The 24,244-nt window shown below is 40.0% G+C and overlaps 1 long non-coding RNA gene across 1 annotated transcript in view; it reads right to left on the bottom strand.

Moving 5' to 3' along the window:
- The window catches only part of LOC113920861, a 31,741-nt gene extending 19,304 nt beyond the window's left edge, over positions 1 to 12,437 (bottom strand). The window contains exons 1-2 of the long non-coding RNA XR_003519402.2: positions 12,175 to 12,437; positions 7,235 to 7,330 (exon numbers count right to left, since the gene is read on the bottom strand). This is a non-coding gene — a long non-coding RNA (uncharacterized LOC113920861). The remainder of the gene's footprint in view (positions 1 to 7,234; positions 7,331 to 12,174) is intronic.
- Between the last annotated feature and the right edge of the window lie 11,807 nt (positions 12,438 to 24,244).

Raw genomic sequence — 24,244 nt, forward strand, 5'->3', positions numbered from 1 at the left:
GAAGGAGTACTGAATAGTTGGCCCCCTTTCCCGTGGCATCTGCAACAGGCCTTTGTAAACCTGAGAGAAAACTGTGGAATGGACCCTCTTAAAGATTTCTATCCTGGGACAAGACACACCTCCCACCCCTCTCCAAAGAGTTCTTGATGGGCCTGCAAGGCATCTTGGCTGCACACTGGATGGGGGAGCGTCTTGTCCAGTTCCCCAAGAACAGTTAAGGTGTCCTCCAAGAGGCATATGGAGGGATGTGAAACTTCAAGAAACTTCAGTTCTGCCCATCATAAATGTGGCTCAAAGTGGCAATCCAAAAGGATTTTGTTCTCTATTCCCAAGAAACATGGAGCCAGAGTTCTCCTACAAGGAGAGAGTGGGAGAGAGGAAAAATACTACATGTATTTTTTTTTAAGATTTTATTTATTTATTTGAGAGAGAGGGAGAATGAGAGATAGAAAGCACAAGAGGGAAGAGGGTCAGAGGGAGAAGCTGACTCCCTGCTGAGCAGGAAGCCCGATGTGGGACTCGATCCCAGGACTCCAGGATCATGACCTGAGCCGAAGGCAGTCGCTTAACCAACTGAGCCACCCAGGTGCCCGACTACATGTATTTCTAACACTATAATTTTTTTAATGGGTGACTGAATATCTGCCCTCCACCCCATTCTCCCAGAATTATAAGACCATTTACCAACAATTGAAGGACTTTTGATTTGCTCTATGTTTTGGGTTATTAAAAGTCTTAACTCCAGAGAACCTGGTCTGAACTAGCTGCCAATAGAGATTCTGTGCTCCCTTCCTGACAGCCTCAGCCACAACCCAGGAATTCAAACAGAAATGGAAGCAGAACTCTGTCTCAACATCAGTCAACTGGTCTTTATGAAAGACAAGACTTGTTTGCCAGAACTATGAGGAAAACATATCTCTTGATGTTATTCTGCAGAAAACTCGTCCATGGACAGTGTCATTGGATGAAGGCAGAGGCCTTTCATGCCAAGAAAAAGACCTAATGAGTAGTGAAGTAAGTCCCTGGCCATTCAAGGGTTGCCTGATTACACCAAATGCTCTCAGCTGCAACTTGCCAAAGATTAACTTTTTTTTTTTTTAATTTACTAGTGATTGTCCCTTTTTAACTGGTCTTGAAGCTTGTTCCAACTTTGCCAGCCACAGTCCTGGGGATTGATAACAAATCAAGAAAGGGTGATTGATGCCGATTTGGAGTTTATACAAAGCAGGAAGAGTACATAAGCTTTACATAAGATTTTTGACAGAAAGACATCCGACCCTGGATATGTTAATTTATAAATGAAATCTTGAGATTGATTTATTAATTGATTGATGTTTCTCTTTGAAGAGAAAGAGAGAGGAGCTGATTGCCTTTGCAATGTGAATTTCACAGAAACTCTCCAAAATGGAGTAAAATGAGTTGCTTCAAAAAACCAAAATGTGTATGTTGCTAAACTATCTTGGTAAGGTTAGTTGGCTGGGATAAGAGAAAAAAAATCATTTAATTAGGAAAAGGAACTAACGGGTGCTTGGGTGGCTCAGTAGTTAAGCATCTGCCTTCAGCTCAGGTCATGATCCCAGGGTCCTGGGATCGAGCCTCGCATCGGGCTCCCTGCTCAGTGGGAAGCCTGCTTCTCCTTCTCCCAGTCCCCCTGCTTGTGTTCCTGCTCTCGCTATCTCTCCATCAAATAAATAAATAAAATGTTAAAAAAAAGGAAAAGGAACTAAGCAATTGCATTAATTTAGCAACTGAAGTATGAACATCAAGGTGAAAAAAAATGTACATCAGCCAGATGCATTTTCCTACTCATGAATGTCCCATTTTCTTGTTTTCCATTTTGGCATTTTGGAGAGTTCCAGGAGCTAAGTAGGAAGGACTGATCTTGGTAGAAGTGAGACCCTAAGTCACGCGGCCACGTTGGGCTTATTCTTCTGCCCTGTTGCTCTACATTTCCTGCTTTGAAATTCAACTATTCTGTACTTCGTTTCTTTTATTAGAGGCATAAAAAACTGACACCAGATCTCTGAACTTAAGATAGCAATCGTGTGTCTGTCCCATCTTGCGATATAAGTTGTTCCAGTTGGCTAATACGGTATAGAGTGTAACGGTTAGCACGTAGGCCTCAGAAGCACAAAACCCTGATTTAAATTCTGGCTCAAGCACTACTCTCTGGATGAACTCAGGGAAATGTTTTCAGCTACCAAATGGGAACAGTAATTCCCATCTCAGGAGGCCATTAGAAGGACTAAACAAAGCTCAGTTTGGTCACTTGTGAGCTGTTCCTTAGGACCTGGCACATGAGCTGGACTCTGAGTTTGGCAAGGATGGTGGAGTGGGTATTATTTTATGTCATTTCAGATAAGAGGAAATCAGAGACTCTACTAATCCTTTCTTTTCCATAATACTAGGTTATACATTAGTGCTTCTCTTCTAGCTGTTGTTGAGAAGCAAACAGGGAAAGCTTGCTCCTATAGTCATGAAAAAGCTGAGATCCATCATTGGAGGTGCCCTGGAGAAGTAGCATAAAGTAGTAAATATAGCAATGATTAAAATAGGAATAATCACAATAAGAATATTATTTTTCCTTTTTCCAACTTAAAATAATGGGGAAAAAAAACAGAAGCAGATTTCTCATGAAGACGGAGATACTCAATTTCTGAGCCCTTCGTTCCTAGACCCTTCCTAAATCGACATTTATTTTCAGGCTTAATTTTGCATTATTTTCCTCAAGGAGGGTCCTCAAAATTGTATCAGCATCAGGCTGCAGAGCACCCAGCTCCACCCCTGTGCAAGTTGTCGCCAATAAGTTTTCCTCATATTATTCCTGCTCCTCTTCCATACTGAGCTTTCGACTGAAATTTGGAACGTGAAATTTGGAATCTGATGTGCAAAACAAACAAAAAGGAAGTTATCGTCTGATTAATTGGCAAAATCCTCACGCTCAAAAAACACTGAGCCCTGGCATATGTTCACTCAGCAGTATAACAATGCGTCACATTTGGGTATTTCTTGCTCAATTATCAAGCAACATTTTAAATCATTTGAACTGAAGAACAGAATACATACAAGAGTGCAGAGATTAGAAGTGAATAGCTGGGTGAATCTTAGAAATTAAAGATGTCCTTGCAACAATCCCCATGTCTAAATATACAACATTACCGACTTTCTAGAAAGCCCTTCTGTGCTCTGTCATTGGCTTGTTTCCTCCAATTTTGGGGGGGGGGGGGCAGGAAAAACTTCAAACCTTCAAAAAAATGAAATAGTACAGTAAACAAGCACCCCTTTTAGCTAGATTCATTGATTAACATTTGGCTTGCTCTTACACTGTCCTCCCACTCATTCTTTTGTTTAACCATTCGAGAATTGTCATAACACCTGACTCCTAAAAATCGATGTATTCCCTAAGAGCAGGACATTCTCCCAGTAGTCACAATACTGTTATCACAATAAATGACATGTCAATTCAGTGACATCACCTAATATCAAGTCCATATTCAAATTTGTTCCCCAAATTTTCTTTATGATTTTCTTCGCATCCAAGATTTAATCCGTGTTTCTGTGTTACTTATTAGTCTTCTCTATTCTGTCATGGTCTCAGCATCATTTGTGCCTTCAGTGTATTGAAAACACAAACAATATGTCTTACAGAGTGTCCCAGAGCCAGGTTTTGAAACTGGGTCTTCTGACTGTTTTTCTTTGTTGTTGTGTTTATTTGTTTCTACTCCTGAGGGTGGCTACCTCAAATGTCACAGACAAGACCAGCTACATAATTTATGGGACCTGTGCAAAATGAAAATGCAGGGCTTCTTTTTCAAAAAGCAGGGGAGGAAATGCTGTTTAAGAGAGGAAAATAATAAGTTTTTATCTTTAAAATTATTTTATTCCTATGAAACATAATGAAGTAGCAGTAATACATCAGTAACAAAATCAACTTAGAAAATGCAAAAAAGAAATATATAAGAAATAATAATCCTAGTAAAGTCAAAACTTTAAGTACTTATATGATACCTTAGTGATCATAAAAATTTTTCTGGCCGTCTTCATTTATTCATTTTATTAGATCAATCTAACTTACACTTTTAGCAACTTCCTTTTCAATCAATATAATTGAAAGTAATCATTCTCGGCAAATGAAAGGTAGCAAATGATTTTTGAGCATTTTTAACTTTGAGAAGGATCATTATTCTGATGCAAGTGTTACTTTAGTTAAGGGCATTTTATAGACTGTGATTATATTGGGAGAAATTTTTGATAAGTTATTTTGAAATATAAATTTGGTACATTTAGAGCTAATGATCCTTACGAAACAATTTTTCTAAAAAGATTTAACTCTTCATACAAATCAGTTTTGTGTAAGTTTGAATTTAATTGTAAGTGTAAATTTATACAATGGCATTTTAACGTTTCCTCTGACTTTTTATGTAATTTGTGGAGGTCATACAAGAAACTGAAAGCGGCTTCACAGTTTGTATGTAATTCAAATGCCTATTTATGCATCATATCACTGTATCTTTAGTTACAAGGAAACATTAATCTTAGAATTGTTTTCTTTGGTAAACCCAAAGCTTCATAGGAAAATAGTATTCTTTTTTATTGAATGTGATAATTTTTAAATTTAATTTCAGTTTCTAAGCCTGTAGGTATTTGCTTTGCAATGGTGCAACAGTTTTCAAACCCAGAGAGTCTAAACTCTTTTAAGAATAACTCCTTGATATGCTTTATTGCAATGTCCATGCATATGCTATTATTTTATAGTAATTTACTGACAAAGTTTGCTGAGTGTTCGCCAGTAGTTCCTGTGCTTGTTATATATAATCAAGATAGCTGTTTATGCATTCTGTTGCTTCCTTGGGGATCTATGGTGCCCCGACTGCCCGAGGCATGCACATGTGCACTGGGCAGCGAAGCCAACTGCTCAGCATGCATGCTGCCTGCTATCCTTCTCTGCCCATCAGCCTGAGTCCATGCTTGCTGCCAACTGGTGGATTTCCTCTGCTCACACACATGTTCAATTGTCCCATCACACTTCACTTACAAAACATGAATTCAAAAGATAAAATGATTAAGAATTTCAAGACAGAATAGCAAAGCCTTAAACCAAACTCAAGCCTCTCCTGAGAGTAGGGCCATGTGACTGCATGAGTCACACACCCATGAAGCTGGCAGGACCCAGGGACTGGCTAAGAAATTGTCCCCTAAAAGGTCAGGGGTAAGGGAGTCTGTGTACACACATCATTTCCACAATAGGGTTGGTGGCAAACTGGGAACATCAAAGACCAGTGGGAAGATGCCGGCTCCCAAGGAAATCCTACAGATTGGGCCACAGGGCAGAGGTTCTCAGACATGGTGTGTATGAGAATGACCTGAAGGTAACTAATGTCACAGTGTTTCTGACTGAGTAGGTCTGGGAGGGCCCATGAATTTGCATTTCTAACAAGTTTCTAAAGGCTGCTGGTGCTGCTCATGCAGCAAGCGTACTCAGAACCACTGCCATAGGATACAGCAGGACCAGTTTGCTTGATACTCCATTTTTGTAAGAGAAAGCAAAAACCCAGATTTTATGTGAAATATTCCAATTTAAAAAAAAATATTTACTTGAAAGTTATCGAACACCAACAAAACATTTATAGGTTGAATTTGACCTGAATGTTCTTGGTTTATAACTCTCCCACTAAGAAATTATGCTAAATTAGATGGAACTAGCACTCAAAACTTTAATGTTTAAAAGTCTAGTAGGAAATTGAGTCAGGGATACAATTCTTAAAAAGCCATAACCAGTGGAAGTAGAACTGCATTATTTATTCTTTTAGATAAAACTGCCATTATTTTCCCTCAGACTCTTAAAAAAGAAAGGAAGGAAGGGAGGGAGGGAGGGAGGGAGGGAGGAAGGAAGGGAAGGAAGGAAAGAAAGAAAGGAATGAAAGAAAGAAAGAAAGAAAGAAAGAAAGAAAAGAAAGAATAAAGAAAGAAAGAAAGAAAGAAAGAAAGAAAGAAAGAGAAAGAAAGAATGAAAGAAAGAAAGAAAGAAAGAAAGAGAAAGAAGAAAGAAAGAAGAAAGAAAGAAAGAAAGAGAGAAAGAAAGAAAGAAAAAGAAGAAAGAAAGAAGAAAGAAAGAAAGAAAGAAAGAAAGAAAGAGAGAAAGAAAGAAAGAAAGAAAGAGAAAGAAGAAAGAAAGAAGAAAGAAAGAAAGAGAGAAAGAAAGAAAGAAAGAAAGAGAAAGAAGAAAGAAAGAAAGAAAGAAAAAGAAAGAAAGAGAAAGAAGAAAGAAAGAAAGAAAGAGAGAGAAAGAAAGAGAGAAAGAAAGAAAGAAAGAAGAAAGAGAAAGAAAGAAAGAAAGAGAGAAAGAAAAAAAAGAAGGAAAGAAGGAAATAAAGAAAGGAAGGAAGGAAGGAAGGAAGAAAGCGAAAGAAAGAAAGAAAAGGAAAAACAACCCACAAAAATTGTGATGAGTAAATGCATGGCTACCTTCCGACTTACATTACAAATTAAAAGGAAAACACACCTCACAAATTAAGTGATGAATTTCCCACTGTGGGTAGGAGTTACAAGGCAAAATGGAGATACATTGCCTTGGTCTCATGTTTATCTGAAATGTGAAGTGCCTAGCTTAAGCCATCTCTCTCCCACACCTTTTATCTTCCTTTCCCTTCCAGCCCCCAAACTTCCCTTTATCACAAATACTGTATATTTGGCCTCACAAACCCAACATTCAACAGTTATAATTAGAACAGGGAGAAAAGAACGAAGGCATCTTTTTCTTACAGTGAAAAACTACAGCTGAATTCATTTTACTTAGTGGCAATTAAAACACATTTGTAAATTTATAAATATTTTGTAGCATGGTTCTGCAAGTGTTTCTAATTTGAGCAATGACAGGTGTTTGTTGTTTAAAATAAATAGTGATCCTGGGGTCTTTTACTTAGGATTCAAAATATGTCACCGTGGAAGAACAAAATTGAGCGCTGGCAAAATTTTCTTCGAAAACAGGTTGTGAGGTGCTCTGCTTAGTTAACTTAATTGACATATGTCAGACTAGCATGTGAAGTGCCTATTACGTGCCAGGTGCTACTTCACTTACTGACGTGTAATTTTCAGAACAATTCTGAGACCTAGGTTTTAGTAGCCCCATGTTATGGATGAGAAAGCTGAGCTCAGAGAGGATAAGTGACTCAGTCAAGATCATATTGTCAAGTAATGGCGGAGATGGTATTCAAACACAAAGCCGGAATCTTACCCAGGGGAGTGGTCACTGGTGATGATCTTTGTCTTCGCCAACCACAGCTCAGCTGAAGGAGTCATCACACTAGAGAAAGGCCAGTCTTACATGCAGCTTAGGGGAGGAAAGAGAGTGAGCTCTGAGTGAATGGTGTCCAGATGTATTTTCAGGGGGCAATTGAAAAATTAAATCCTAGACTCTGAAGTCAGAATGTTTGTATTCAAATCCTATCTCTGTAACTTAGTTTATGAACTCTGGCAAGTTGCTTGCCTGCCAAAAGCCTCATTTTCCCCCTGCCCCCCACTTGGTAAAATGAGGGTGATAACAGCACCTACCCCTTGGAACTGCATTGAGGATAAAAATAGATGAATAGTACTCAGCACCTTGAGAGCATAGTGCTCGGCACATTGTGAACACTCAATAAATCTTGAGCATTGTGATACTGCTTAATTTAAGGGGATCTTTGGGAACACTCCCACTCCCAAATATCTGCCCAAAGTCACATCTGAAACCCCAGCAGGACAAATTCAGTCTTAGAGGTGACTAACTCCTCCTCCTATTTGACAATCAGTTCAGGTGTTTGTGTTTATCTCCCAGGAAACTTTCCCAAACATCCCGTACATATTTACCTAGCATTCTGCTTATAAGATTATATACCATATGAAATTATATTATACTATATTATGTATACTATATTTATTTGACTTTTGCCCTACTAGATTGTGTGCTCTCTGAGAGCAGAATGTCTTTCTATCTTACCCACCTTTAGGTATATCTGAGTGCTGGCTCTTGCTCTAATCTGCTGGCATCGGCACCTACCTTTGCAAAACACTCCCTCCTGTTGCAAAGCATTTCTGTGAATCACAAACAATATCTGTCTGTCTGGCAGGCACCATGGTCCTACTCACGTGTGGACATATCTGGCCCTCCCTCTGGGTATCACTTCCTCTGTCTGCCACAATCACCCCCTGCCAGGCTCTGCTAGAATCCTCTGAGTAGCAAAATTGAGCAGCGGTCTGTGAACAAATGGGTACCTTCCTCTCTCTGTCTGCATTTTGCCCTGTTCTAAAATTTCCCAAAGTAGCAGTGGAGTAGGAATGGTAGGAAAATGACAGGGGTCCACCTTAGGAGAAAGCAATAGAGGGATGTACTACCTGTGGAGAATTAAAAATAAAACCATCTAAAAGTCAATCTTCTTTTTACTATTGCTGCACACTGGCAATCCTAACAATGATAAACTACTCCCTTTAGTTTATCTAAGTTCTAAACAACTGCTGCAGTTTTTGTTGAGTTTTAATAATAGTAATAGCAAAACAACAGTGGCAATAATTAACATAGACCTCAAATTAGCAAGTTTTGTGACTTATCTTTAAATAAACATGGTATTCCACATGAAAGTTAACTCAGAGAACTCCCAGTTATATAGTCACCCTCCAGGTACACAAACTCAGCCACATAATTGCATTTGAAGAGTAAAGAATCATTTGAAATCAATCCAGCTCACTTTGGGTGCAATTTGTGTCTTCAATTTCCTAAATAGTACATATTTTGGCATTTAAACAGTAGGTTCAATTTAATGACAACATGGTGGTTGGAAAGATGAAAAGACAGGACTAGAGTAGCTTCAGCTCTGTCATTCTATCTGACCACTTGGACTTTTTTGTTTGAAATTTAAAAACAATGAAATATAGTGCAAATAGCAAGCTTTGTTGGGTAGGTGCAAATTCCAGTTCATATATTAAATAATTTGTTGAATTTTAATACTATCATTAAGGTGAAGCTTCTTTTTCAATTGTTTGTCAATTAAAGAATGAATCGAGAAAATATTGAGTATTATTATTACATGATTACTACAGAAGATAATTTTGTTGAATTGGGGAGAATTAATAAGTGATCTGCTCCAGGTGTCAAATATGTTAGGAATACCATAAAAAGTTGTGCTGTCCAGGCCATGACTGCTTACAAAGAATGATCTTTCAGATATTATTGAAAGCCAGAAATCCACATTATAGAATATACATATATATATAAATATGTATACATATATATGTGTGTATATATATGTACATAGAGAGAGAGTGAGAGAGAGAAATCCATGTTACTGAACATACATATTACTGAAACATATCATATAAGATATATGATATTACTAAAATCCAGACCAGATGCAACAAAGACTAAGCTGGAGACAGAGGTCAAAACCCTTGTTTCTAGGTGAAGCTTGTCTTGCTTCTGGTCTTCCTCTATTCCCAAGGTTTCTGGAGTTTTTTGCAAATACTTCTAAGGACCCTGCCCCACCCGGTTCTCCCAGGTACTCAGATATGTGGGCACATGACCATTCATGTAGGTGAGGCTCAGACTGGAACCCCTCCACCTTTGTAACCAGGTTAAGTATAGAGCCCAGAGCAGGCAGGTGTACCATGAATGTTAAATGGATAAGTGAAAGAATGAAGTGCATGAAATTAAACCACATCAACATGATCCCATTTAATCAGAACTGTTTTTCTTCTTGGCTGGACAGGGAAAGGAAAGGAGGACAGGTGGGTGTCAGGGAGGTAGTCGAAGGGTCGAGGCTAATGCTAGACACTGAGGGAGTTGAGCTCACTTCTCAGCCTGGCCAGGCTGGAGCCTGAGTGGGCTCATGTTTCAAGAGCTGCTCTACCGAGTGCTGGAGTTGAGCAACCAACCAGGAGGGTCCCTTTATTGTTGCTTTTCTGTTTCCACAGCACTTTAGGTTTTATGCTTTACAACCATTAATTATTTATTCCGCAAGGCACTCCAGAGAGATATAGACTAGGAAACACACACGAGCAAGATCGAGTGCCTTGCCAGGCCTGCGGAACACTTCAGTGAGAGTGAGGAAGACTGCCTCATGGTTTCCACTCCTGTGTTCAGGTCCCAGCGGGTCCTTCCACCAGGCTTTTCCGCCAGAGGTGAAAAAGCACAGCCCGACTTCCAGAAGCCATTCAAAAAGAAGAATCCACTGACTTTTGTTTCATCATAATTGAAGACTTTCAGGACAATGACTTTAGCTTTTGAAACTAATTTTAAAGGAACTAATTAAGAGGAAAAACAAACCAGTTAAGTATAAAATATTGAGCTCGACTCAATTTTCCATTCCTTATCAAGTAATGACCAGGCGTGAAGCAAGATTTTATTGACCCCGCTATTTTGAACCCTAAGGATATTTGGCATTTTGACCTATCAACAGGGCAGGCAGTTAGTACTCAGCAAATAATAATTTCAGCAAGACTTCCCGAGTTCTGTGGAGACCTCCAACAGTGGGTGTCCTGTTGTTTGGACTGTGGCACCACCAGCTGCCTCCAGAGTGTCTCCTGTAACCCCTGCACCACCCTCAGGGGGGATTCAGGAAGTCCCATGAAGCTCCATGTGCTCCTGGTAAGATGGCCTCTCCTGCAGCCACACCACCACCCACTCACCCCTCCAAACTGATCAAGAACAAATCTAAGACTAAAGAGTTTATTAATCACCTTCATTGAAAAGGCCACCACAGCTAATCTGATCATGCTTTAAATCTCTGCTTACCTCAGCCACTTCCAGAAGTTTAGGTCTTCCCATAATCACGGGGGTTTTTATCCTCCTGTAGCCTCACAACACCCTAATCTGACCCAGCCTCCTACCACTTCTCTGCCTTCGACTCTTACATCTGGAATTTAGAGTCTATTATGAGCTAAATTCCCTCTAATCACACATTTCCTCTGGGAGAAGGGTTCTTTCTCTTTCTTTCTCTAAGTGGAATCTGGCCATTGTCTGACAACACTACTTCCCCAGTAGCCTTCACCAACAATGACAATGTTTTTCTGTGGCACCCTAGTGCCCTAGGGCCTGGACATGCAGTGTTATCGTCCCTGTTCCTCTTGGCTGTTTCCACATAATTTCTCATCCTTTCTTCCTCAAACACCACAGGCTCTTTTGAGCCACATCAATCAGGCAGCACCGTCAACTACCCCTCCTTATTTTACTCATCTAACAGTATTCAATAAGCTTCCATATTTATTGAAAATATTAGCACCAGCTTACCTGCCTTTCTTCCAAATTAATCCATCCCCGTCATCACTCTTGGCAGCTTCAACATCTAACAAAATAATCCATCCATCACTCTAGCCTCTCATTGCCAACAATCTTCCCTTCAGTTCACCTTAGCCATCAAGTCTCATGATCTTAACAACCTAGATCTCAAAATCACAATATCCATAACTATATTACCTCCACTATCTCGATTGTACTCTCTGACCATCAGCTGTGTCTTTCTAACTCACATATTCTAACAACCCCCCCCAACCCATTCCAACAATTCTTTGATCTTCATTGGACTTCCAATCTATTGACTTTAACACCCCTAACAGTCCCCCAATAGGCTTATATTCTTTTATACTTAGATTCTGTGGATCACACAGTTTCTATGGATCACAATCAGAGAGAAGCTGGGTATTTCTGCCTCAGAGTCTCTCATGAAGCTGTAGTCAAGATGCCAGCCAAACCTATGGTCATCTGAAGGCTTGACTGGGGCTGTAGGGTCTGCTTCCAAGTTGGCTCAATCACATGGCTATTGACAAGAGTCTTCAGTTCCTCACCATGTGGATCTCTCCATGGCACTATTTGAGTGTCTTCCCCACAGGGTAACTGACTTCACCCAAAGCAAAGAATCTAAGAGTGAGAGGAAGAAGGAAGCAACAACACCTTTTATGACCTAGTCTTAGAAGCCACACACCACTACTTCCACCATATTCTGTTAGAAGACAAGTCACTAAGTCCAGTGTATACTGAAGAGGAGGAAAATTATGCTCCGCATTTTGAAGGAAGAAGTATCAAAGAGTTTGTATACATATTTTAGAACAATTATACCATTCTACAGATGAGGAAATTGATGTGCATGGTGGAAAAATAACTTGCCTCTGATCACACAATCTCAAACATGAAAAGATTCTATTTCTCACTCATGTAAAGTCTTGATCAATGAGTTCTTCTCCAAGTCGTAGCTCCAAGATCTAGTACCCTTCCATTTTACAGCTACACCATCTTCAACACATGGCTTCCAATGTTAACACTTTTGTCTTCATCAAGCCCTAGAAGGTGAAAGAATATGAAAAAATCAAACATGAGAGGTTTTTTGCGTCAGTCCTTAGAGTGACATAACATCATTCTGCTCATATTCCATTAGCAAGAACTCAGTCACATGGCCACAAATACCAGCAAGGAACTTGTGAACTCTAATCTAACTTGTATAGAAGAAGAGGAAATGGAGTTGGTAAGAAGTCAGAAATCTCTGCCACACACAAATCCCATGCTCATACTTGTATGCACTGTGATGTGACAATGTGCATATGGATGATGTAGCAGGGTCATAGGTGACGGAGCAGGTAGGATCATGAGCTGCTTTCATCAATAGAAAGTGTGTGTCTTTTTAGGATAAAATGGCAAAACTAAATTGTGTACTTTGGAACTGTTTCTTTTCTTTTCTTTCTTTCTTTCTTTTTTTTTTTTTAAAGAGAGAAAGAGGGAGGCGGGGGAGGGGCAGAAGAGGAGAAAGAGAATCTTAAGCAGGCTCCATGCCCAGAGTAGAGCCCAACACAGAGCTTGATAATCACAACCCTGAGATCATGACCTGAGCCGAAATCAAGAGTTGGATGCTTACCTGACTGACCTACCCAGGTGCCCCAGTTGTTTCCATTTTTTAAAATTGTTTGTTCAATTGTTTGTTGACTGAAACCACCAGTGGAGCCACATATCCATTCCATTAGATGTCTAAAAATAAGCTTTCTAGGCTGTCCTATATATAAACGTGTAGTTTCAGGCCAGACATGTTCTTTTCATCTTCACAATATGGATATGACTTATTTGGGGTTCTATTTTAGAATTATCTGGAAAATGCATCCAATCTCCCACTTCATCTATGGAACACAGTGTTCAAAGGCACTGAATACAAATTAATCTGTACCAATTATCCTGCCTGTTCAAGAGTTAAGCACCCCTGAAATTCTCCCACAGGTATTTTTTTTAGATTCCCCAGGGGTAGTAGCATCTCATGTGTGCTCAGCAGCAAGGATGCTCCTGCTCCGCTGCTCCAGCATCTTGCCAAAACACCTGGCCCCTGACTATAGGCAGGGAGGCCCCAAGAGAAATACTGCTTCACATGCTCATCAGTTCTTCACTGATGGCCACTCTAAACGCTGGGAGTGCCCAAAGCTGCAGTAGGGTCTATGGCACTGTTTGTACCCTGACACTCGTAAGTATTTCATGAACACATGTCCTTTACTTTCTGGCATTATGACTTGTGGTAGATGATAATATTGTTCAAGAAATACGGCCTCACTTCCCCCTCCTTAATGACAGTAGAATATGCCCACACTCACTGATGTTTGCCTTAGCCAGGTGACTTGCTTTGAACCTCATGGTGGATGGAATGTATTGCCCTACCCCTTGATCTTGAGCTCAGCCATGTAACTTGTTTTTTGCCAATAAGATGTTAGTGTATATGACATACACAGAAGCTTGAAATGTGAGTAGCATTTTAAGGTGACATGTATGCAGATTTTATAAGGCAAGAGTCAACTTATATCCTCTTCTGTGATCTCAAAGTTAGTCCCTCGGTCTAAGTCAGGGAGGTCAATACCAATCCATCCATTCCAATGTTTTTTCCACCCATTCTGACCCCTTCAGACATTCCAGGACCAAACTAATCAAAATGAAAGAAGAACCTAAATCCAGTCTGGGACTCAACTCAGATAATCTTGGTACATTTGACTAACACTTGCCTGTCCGTGTTCTTCATGAATCCACTTGTAGGATTGCTTTAAAATCACATTTGGAAATAAAACTTCAGAACAACTTTTCACTACCACCTAAAAAAAAAAAAAAAAAAAAGGCTTAACATTTCCTATAGAGAGAGGTTTACTAGAGTTTTCTCAGTTTAATTAGGCTCTCATGCATCATAGGTCTTTCATATACGTGACTTCACCCTGCAGGCTTAGTGGTATCTTTGCTGGCAAATATTTTACAAAGAGGGCATCTGTTTCGGAAATACACACTTAATTTAAATGAATTTTAATAACCACAGTGCTTGATTCTGATGAAAATGTTTACGAGCAGCATTTCTTCTCTGGAAACATTTGTTTCTATTATTTTGACAGAAACAAAATTTGGTTGGTTGTTCTTTGGGATGTGAAGTGGTTTTGTAAGCATTTCAGTTTGATGCCCAGGCAGGCAGTCACAATAATTCTTCTCCAAATAAATGGGAACCACTGTTTTTGTATTCATTACTTCAATAAGAAAAGTTTAACCAGTGAAAGGATTTGCAAAACACTGCATCACAAAAAGCCTAAAGTGAATCCCAACAAAAGTTAGCACATTGTAAATATTTTGCAAAGGTTTGAGCAATCTTTTCTTTCAATAAATAGTTGTCTGCACAGTAAAGGAATGAAAAGTCAAAAGAGGAAAGTGTGTTGTCTCTTCTATAGTTGCGAACAGCAAATATTACTGAATTCAGCAGAACTTTATTGTGTGCCTTATAAGTTATACATAAGGTGGAAGAGTGGAGTAAATTTCATGCCAACATATTAAGTGACATAGAAGTGACTTCTGTAATTAAATCATTTTTTAATCATCAAAATTGAAAATAAGAGAAAACAACTTCTGAAGAAGTCCAGGGTCAATCAGCTAAATAAACTAAAGTCATTCAGTCAACTAGCATTGATTGGATTTTAGCAAGATGAAATTGACTTTGCTCCAACTCCACCCACTTCACAAACTAATTAAAAAAGCACATCAGCAACATCTTCAATCAGCTAAGCAAGATAAGTGGGCTTCAAAGCAATCAACTCCAAAACTCTGTCAAGAATAGCAATAGATCCTCAAAGAACCTCCGAGAGCTTTCTGAAAAGTTACTCCTGTCAGTCAGAAGAACAAAAACTCAGAGCCATATGCTTCTGATTTGGGAGACCTTTTTAGACAAGGTGGCTGACATATAAAAAAGAAAATCACACACCGGCAGGGCATATGCTCATATCCAGGATCTCTCTCAACTTCAGCCCTCCTAAATTTCCATCAAGCAAGAGTAATAACAACGCTTGGATTAGAAAGGCTTGCAGGGTCATTGGGTAAGTCATTTAAAATGTCTAGAAATGTACAAGCTCCTATAGTCCTTAAATGGAATAGAGGATTATTAGATTACCTTTTGCAAGGAACACTGGCTATGGATCAGCAAAAGACCCTTGCATTGTGAGCGTCCCATTCTCTCTACCATCCAAAGCACACAGAATATTTCGTTCATTACAGAATAGAGGAAAGAATAAAAGAAGCACTTTGAGTTCACCTAATGGCACAAGCAATGATTTTTCTTCTTTCTATGTGTTTCTGTTCTCAAAGCACCAGAAATCTAATTTCTTAATAAAGATATCTAACTATTCAAAACTCTGTTCTATTGACAATCCTAGTAAAAGATTTCAGGAAAAATCTGAAAATAGAAATTTCTTTCCTTAACTCATGGATGAAAGAGAAGAAGGGAAGAATGGAGGGGAATAAAAAGAAAGAAAGACACAGATTGACTTAGGAGACCATCCACGTTAGTATGGTGTTAAGTTTTCCTGTCAACTTTTTGATCCTTCATGGTAACCCTTTGTTTCCTGTCTTGCTCTCTCTTTCTATCCTTAGTGTCTTTTTTTTTTTTTTTTTTAGGGCCCATGTCTCTAATCAGAATGTTTATTGCTTCTATGTGTGAAAATATTTTTAGACCTTTCAAAAAATAAATTTCTATGAACGACATGGATTCAGTGATTGTGGGGCTGCACAGGGGACAATTAGGAGAGCTAGGTAACGGGGACAACTCACGGTGCTTCAGAATACAAACCAGGCACCAAGTAGCATGAAAATACTTATATATCAGACAGTTACAACAGCAGGGCTGGACATACCTGCTAAATATCAGTGCTGCCTTTCTTTTCTGTGACTGCATATAAACATTTTTGCATTCTGAAGTTCGTACCTAGGAACCAAGAAATACAAAGCATACGTTGAATTTTAGAGCTGAAAGATAGTAGAGATTAGGGAGTCCGAGTCCTGGTTTTAGAACAAGAAGTCATGAGTGACATATTCCCACTCACAAAGCTCTTCGTAGCAGAGTTCAGGCTAGATCTAGTATCTTCTAAACTGTACGGTATTATTTTCCAATGATATCAAGCAGAGAGTACCTATTACACTAAGTAGATTTCCTATCACATTGGTGTGTAGCTGGGAGAAAATCAATTTCAGGTCATCGACCAGAGAGTTAAAAGTCTTGCTTAAGATGTGAAATGTTACTGCTTCTCATGAAAACACAAATTTCCCCTATATCCCACTCCTCCATCAAGACCATTTGGACAGATAACAATAATAATGGGTAACTTATACCAAAGGACTGCTGAAACGAAGGAAAAGCAATACTTTCACAGGTCTGCTTTGTGGAAATGCTACAGGAAGTTACCAATGAACCACATTCCTCTCTAGCTCCACTTCATCCTTCAAGAAGCCTAATGGCATTGTAGGAAGAGCATCGTCTTCGGAGGCAGATGGATCTGATCTCTTTCCAGTCAAGTCCTGGCAAATAGCCTTCTCAAAGGTTTCTGAGTGCTTCCCAGCATTCCTGCCTCCCATATAGTTGGGAGCAAATCTGTCTGGTTTCCCTTGGTTCTTCTCCTGTGCCTCTGACAATCCTCATGATAACATGCCTCTTCTGGGCAGCTATTTTTCATTACACGTCCTTACTCCCTTCTCTCTGGTCTTACTGTGAGCTTACTGCTTAACCCGATTCCCCACATCACAGTTGGGAACGGATTAGGGAAGATGTGGTTTACCCCAATTTAATTGAAGTTTAAGGTTACAGGGAATAGTTCAAAACTGCTAACATCCCACATACCCATGTTCCTCACTAGATCTCCTTATTCGGTCAACATCCTGCCTATCTCTAGCCTGCTTCTTTGTGCAGGGACCCAATAATTCTCACCACTGGAAATACTCGAAACACTCCCATGGCTCACCTTTACTTCGTCATCTGAGGCCCTACAGAAGAACATATCCTCTCTACTAGTCCAAGGGCAAGATTCTGTTCGGCCCTAGAGCTTCGTCCTTTCAGGATGATTGACAAAGATTAACCTTCCATCCAGGGCAAAATTGCCACCTGTTGCATGTGACCTGATGTCATGGCTCAGACATGACATTCACAAGAGTCAATAGGATATTTCCCGAAGTCTGGCATATTCGATCTTAACACCACCTATAGGGCAAGAGTTACCCAGTCCAAGTTGCTAAGACCAACCCAGTTTTTTTTTTTCTCTTTATCCGAAGTATGTCTTCCAAATTAAAATATGAAAAGATGATAATTTTTACATCATTCCTGTCATGGTCTGGTCTCACATTCTGATTTCCTATGAGCAAGTTTCAATGACGTACACACGCACACACAGGATCTAATAAAAGGGGAAAGAATGGGAGGGATCCAAAGACAAATCATAATCAACCCTAAAAACAAAAACCTTCTTAGAAACTTATAAGTGATAGGGTTTCAGCTTGAAAAAAAAAATGTTTTTGCCTCCAATCTCCATGGGGATATATAGTAATATTTGTGGCTGTTGTTAGTCATAATTGGATTCACAGGATGCAAAACTAGTTTGAAATATCCAAACAAAGTAAATGGAAGTCAGATTCTAAATCTTAGGTGATAGTTCTTAGGAAAATATAAAGCAAAACATGGTTAAGTTTGTGGGACATGAAGGTAAAGAGTTACCATTTCTTCACTGTCTATTACCGTGCACCTGGCCATTTACCAATTATTTACTTTCACACAGCAACCTTACATGTTAGACCCCATTCCCATTTTATATATGAGGAAAGCATACAATTTGCTTAAGAAGACCCAGGCAGTGAATGGCAGGACTAGAACTCATATCCCATCTATTTGATAAAAAAGCCAAGGCTCTCTCTAATATCCCTCAACACACTTGCCTGACACCGGGACAGACAACACATGGTAAATAATGATGGTGATACTAAAGATGAGAAAAATGAAGAAGGGAGAAGTCAAGGAGTTTTGATGGCTTTATGATGATTCACATATTTAGTATAAGGATATGTACTAAGGGTAATGACAGAGTATTTCTTTTTTCCTTGAATTTCAAGCAGTAAAAACAAATCACGAGGATTTACTTATTCATCCATTCAAGTAATTCAGCCAGCATTGGTTGGGAACCTATAATATGGCAGCCATGTCTCTATCTGTGAGGATGTAGACAAGAAAAATGAAAGATTCCTAAGATTTCTAAGATGCTGTTGATCTTAGAGTCTAGTGGGGGAATCGACAAGAAAATCGATAAGTACTCCGCATTGCTAAAAGCACTCCAGACAAGGTAGGCACAGGGTGATATGAGAAGGGACTTAGTGACTCAGACTAAGAGGATAAAGAGGAACTCCATGAGGCACTGACTCAGGATCCTGAAAAACAAGTAGGCATTAAGTGCAAAGCTAGGAAATGTTTACCGCACAGCTCTGGGGGGAAGGGGGAAGGGGGAAAGAGAGAGGAGAAAAAAAAGCAGCAGCCCTGACCTGTAGTGTTTGCATACATCCATGGTGTAAATACTCCCAACTGTGGCCAATTGCCAGCTCCCAACATGATGTTAACCAGCTCACAAGCGTCCTACAACTTTAACAATCAGCTCTCGAGAGCTGGTTGGTACAAACAGGCTCCAGTACACCCGTGGGTCTGGCTCTGGTTTCTTCAAGATTCTCTTCATCTATGTGTATCACCTCCACCCTGAGGCTAAGTTTTCTCATGGTCCCAAAATGGCTGCCAGAGCAAATGGCGCCTTTTGTTCATGTGGGGGATGGGGTAGAGTTCAAGAAAGATTGCTTCCCACACTATGGTAAAGTCTCAAGTTACACTCTGATTGGACCTCCTTTGAAGCAGTAATTGGTTCAGAGGTTTGGATCCACTAGTATAACTCCAGACGGGGATGGGTCAGTCCCACCCAAGTGACATAAGGAGAGAACATGGATCCTCTACTGAAATCTGTTAGGTACGATTAGGAAGAGCACCAAGGGGGAGTGAATGCTGTGCGAGCTACCAGCAAAGCCCAAGATACAGCCTGGGAGCTTATACCTTACTGAGAGGGTGATGCAGAGATCCTGGGGAGGCAAATCATTGGAAAATTAGTCTTTTAACATCAGATGCCAATCCTTATTTAACCAGCTAGCTCCGCTTTTACTATCATGGCAGATTACATCAGGGAAAAATGTGTATTATGTCAGCTCAACTTTTAACTTCATATATTTTATAAACAGTCGGGACCTAACTTATAAAGAGGCAATTTACAAGGATCTTCTCATTTTGCAAATGAGAATTTGTTTTGATTCCCTAAGTTCCTGGCCATTTTGAGGAGAGAAAAAAAGATGAACTCAATTAAGACCTTAACTGAATGGTAAATGAGGTGGTGATGCTATTATGTCATCTACAAGATAATGCATAAGCAAGAACAACCTACAGGGCAATTAGCCCCCTGAGAGATTCTAATAGTTCAATAAGTCACAGAAATAAATTCTGAGCAATTTAAAGACTAGGAACTCTATTAATTGTAATGTTCTCTTGCCCATAATAAAAAATTGTTGTGCATGCGTGTCTTTTTGCCTTTTGCTATCAAGTCTTTCTTGAACTTCCTTGCAACTTTTCAGCCCTGCGCATTTGCCTCTGGCTGATTTTAAATTATGCTAATTGGAAGAGGGAAAAATGCTGGTAATGGAATAAAATGGAATGCCATTTCTTATAGCATCTGGTGCAATCTGAGCCATTTAAAAGTGCATCTTATGGAATAGAGCTCTGAATAAGCAATGCCAGTCTGATTACAAACAACATGGGTCTCATTAGAATCCGTCAATCTGATTGCTAGGTAGTGATACACTGCAGATTACTAGGCCATAATTGCCTCTTACATATTATGTGTATAATATATAGTTTCTCTGGTGTATGTTTAAGCCACTTTCTCTCATGGCTATCTTTTCCAGCTCTACACAAAGCAATGTCTATGTTCTACTAAGTTGATTTTAACTGGGTCCTTAAGTCCTAATTCTATTTTCTTCTAAGTATTCATCAAGTTTTCTACAACACTGCTGTAAACAAAGAATTATGTTCACGGCAATTGCCAGAAACAAGATATGTCGGGGGTCTATTACCCATTCAACTGGGAACAGTCAAAGGCTCAAGGCACTTCCTCCAAAGGGAAGGGTAAAATGACTGAGGCCGAAGCCCACCATACAGCTACGAGTCTTAATTAGGTTGTTGATTTAAGTGTGTCGTGCATTTTTGCATTGTCAGAATCTATTTGGTTCTTTATGAGGACTAGAAGAATTTAGATGTCTTAGCCCTGGTTATGACTTTGGCTCACATGGTTCAGTTCATGAATTAAAACCTGCTATATGGGCTCTGAAATCAAGACTTGATATTCATACTTCCGAGTAGCATAATCTCTCCCACCCATGCTTCCCATTTCACATGCTCCATCCCCAAACAGTAATGCAGCCACCAGGCCATGCTGGAGAAAAGACAAATCTCCATGCCGCCACAAAGCTAGGTAAATACTTGGAATATGCCTGGGGTTGTGAAGGTAGAAGGTCTTGTGGGCAGTGGATCAGGATACTTGAGCTAAACATTGTACAATAGCTGTTTGCCTATCTCCTTTGGTTTCCTCATATGAAACTCTAAAGGATAGACTGAGAGCTTCCGTTCATGGAGATGTGAACAGGGCAGGGTTTCATTTTCAAACGTCTTTGCAAAAATGGTAGGTTAAATTGGCAAAACTAGTTTCTGTACTGCAGGACTTCTCAGAGCGTTTAATATACTAATGCACTTTATGACTCTCCAAAAGGGGGTCATAGAACGCATCAGGGTTTTCTCGTCTTATTTGGCTGTAGAACCCTTCTTGCCCCAACCTACCATCTGCTGAATAATATTCATTAACATCTTATCAATCTAATGTTTTATCAAAAATATCGTGTTTTATCAAAATACATGTTTTCTCTTGTGCTACATTTGGACAGTCGTTACTCATTCACATGGCCTAACTGGCTCCTGTGGACACCCGTGTTTGTAGCTCCTGCTTTCCAGTTTGGACCTGCTAGCTTAACTCCAGATGGGGATGGGTTAATCCCACTCATATGAACTGATTACACTGAGTTCTTACAGGACCCTGACAAAGCAGGGAATTCTTACCTTCACTTTAAAGGTGAGTAAACTTTGTTTCAGGGAGGTTAAGTGATTTGTCCAAGGTCACATATATAGTAGCCAAGGCAGGGTTCACATGAACTCTGTGTCCTTTTTTATTACGTGATCCTCAGACTCCATTTCAGTGAATTTTTCTTCTGTCCTTGGATCCATCCTTTGTTTCTATTTGGTTAATGACTAGCCTCTCTGTCTCAGGCTGTCATCAAAGTGAAGAATCGCACGTGAGAAGTTCCATCCGTGACTTTTATGCTTAGAATACAAACGTGATGATTAAAGAAAATCACTACTTCCTCCTCCGCTCTACATCAGATGGTAGTATTTTAGTGATAATAGATTACACTCTGCTTTTAAGTGAAAAGTAGGCTTTGGAAATTAATTCTTACAAAACGCAGCATGTAAGGTAAACATTGTATTTAAGTTGTAGTTTCTCTCACTAGAACTTACCAGAAACAATAGCATGACTCACTGATAAAAAATGAGCCACCTGGCAACAGAAGAGGCAAGCAGTGTTTAAGAAAGAATGTCCTGGCATATATACCTACTACCAATGGCGTGTAGCATCGATATCAAACTGGAACGTACCCACCTGGCAAAATGTTTCATCAGATTGAGTTTATCATACGCACGGTATGGCAGGGTGCTGTAGAAGTTATAAGCAAATTGTTGGAGTCCAACTACTTGTGTTTAAATCCCAGATTCCAACCCTTTTCAGCAAGGTGGCCTTGAACCAATTGTCTAAGCAATCTGTACTTTAGTGTTTTCATCCATAAAATGAACATATGAGGACTTCTGTCACAGACACAGGCTGTTGTATTTAAATAAACAGAGCTTAATACATGGCTGGCATGTAGTTAAGTGTTCAAAAATGCTAAAGGGAATGAAAAACCCTGTGAGCTTTAGCTCCAGTTCTTAGGATGCTTCAGACAGAACAAGACTTTAATTAAGGTCTTGCCCAGCTGATAGATGTCAAAGGGCTAAGGTGGTTTGGTTTTGCACATTCTAGTTGTATCTTTACTCAGAGGAAAAATACTGCTTTAAATCTCTTGCCTGGGATTAGGGCTTATTCTCTGCTCCCGGCTCCCTTCCTTCATCCTAGGAATCCTGAGTGGCTAAGGCCATTTAAACCTGAAAGGGCAGCGCTTTTGTATATAAACAGAAGCTTGTGGCTAGAGAACGCATAGGAAGGAAAATGTTATCTCTGAAGCATCTGGGTAGACAAGGAGAAGCATGCAAATATCATAGCAAGTCCGGACACTGCTCATGCTTCCCTGCCTCTCTGGGAAACAAGCATTAGACACATTTGGGGGAGCAGATCAAACGAAGCTTAGAGATGCGTTTGACTTTGACGGGAAGCTTTCTCTGACCTCCCCTTGGTGCACGGTGCTCCTTTGTACTTGTGGTAGAGACTGGCTAGCTGCTGAACAGATTTAATTCATCTTCCCGTGCACCTTCCCACCTCCAAACAGTAGCTTAGGCCCATATGATAGGTTCTGGCCAATAAGATACGGGAGGGAGAATACAAGCCCTTTCCAGGCCTGGCCATAAAGCTTTCAACAGAGTCACCCACATTCTCTGGTGTGGTGGCGGTAGCAGCCGCCATTGAGGGGCGCCTTGGTGGCTCAGTTGTTAAGCGTCTGCCTTCAGCTCGGGTCATGATCCCAGGGTCCTGGGATTGAGCCCTGCATTGGGCTCCCTGCTCTGCAGGAAGCTTGCTTTTCCCTCTCCCACTCCCCCTGCTTGTGTTCCCTCTCTCGCTCTGTCTCTCTCTGTCAAATCATTCAATCAATCAATCAATCAATCAATCTTTTAAAAAAAAGAAGAAGAAGAAGCCACTGTTGAAGATGACAGCCTCATGGGAGGGAAGGAGCTTGGATCCAGCTCACTGCTTGCAAAGCTGCCAGAAAGATCCTCTGGATCTCCATCAGGCCATGGATGTTTGCTAGAAACAACACTTAAGTGGGTTAAACACTGAAAATGTGGGGCCTTTTATCATAGAAGCTAGCCTTCATTACTCAAAATAATACAAAAGCCTCATATTACGCTACACTGAAATCAATCTCAAAATTATTGTTAAGATTACGTGTGGCAATTTTGATATGCACTCTGCCAGCTCATTCTTGAAATGTGGGAGAGAAACTGCTTTGCTGGTAGAAGTGATGGTGAGTTTTGTGTGAACCTGACTGGTCAATGGAGTGCCCGGATTACACATTATTTCTGGGCATGTCTGTGAGGGTGTTTCTGGATGAGATCAGCATTTGAATTGGTAGGTTCAGTAGAATGCCCTCCCCAGTGTGGGTGGGCATTATCCAATATGTTGAGGGCCTGAATAAAATGCTAGGTGGAGAAAGGCGGAATTCCCCTCTTTGGTTTCCTGCTTAGCTATCTGAGCTAGAATGTCTCATCTTCTCCTGCCCACGGACTGGGGCTTACGCCAGTGGCTCAGCTGGTGCTTAGGCCATTGGACTTGAACTGAACTATACCACTGACGTTCCGGGGTCCCCAGCTTGCAGATCATGGGACTTCTCAGCTTTCCTAAAGGCATGAGACAATTCCTCATAAAAAGTCCATAGCTATATATATTTCTATAGCTCCATCTATTTATAAATATAGATATATCTCTACTACAGTTGACCTTCTATCTTGCTAAACAAGTGGGACAGAAAATGCTAAGCCTCGTTTGCCTCAAATCATAAATACGTTACCAACTATTAATTAATATAGCTGATTCTAGAGAGGTAATTAAGAAATAAACACAAAATAACCAGATG

Source organism: Zalophus californianus, chromosome 3, assembly GCF_009762305.2.
Source record: "Zalophus californianus isolate mZalCal1 chromosome 3, mZalCal1.pri.v2, whole genome shotgun sequence".
Lineage (NCBI taxonomy): Eukaryota > Metazoa > Chordata > Mammalia > Carnivora > Otariidae > Zalophus > Zalophus californianus.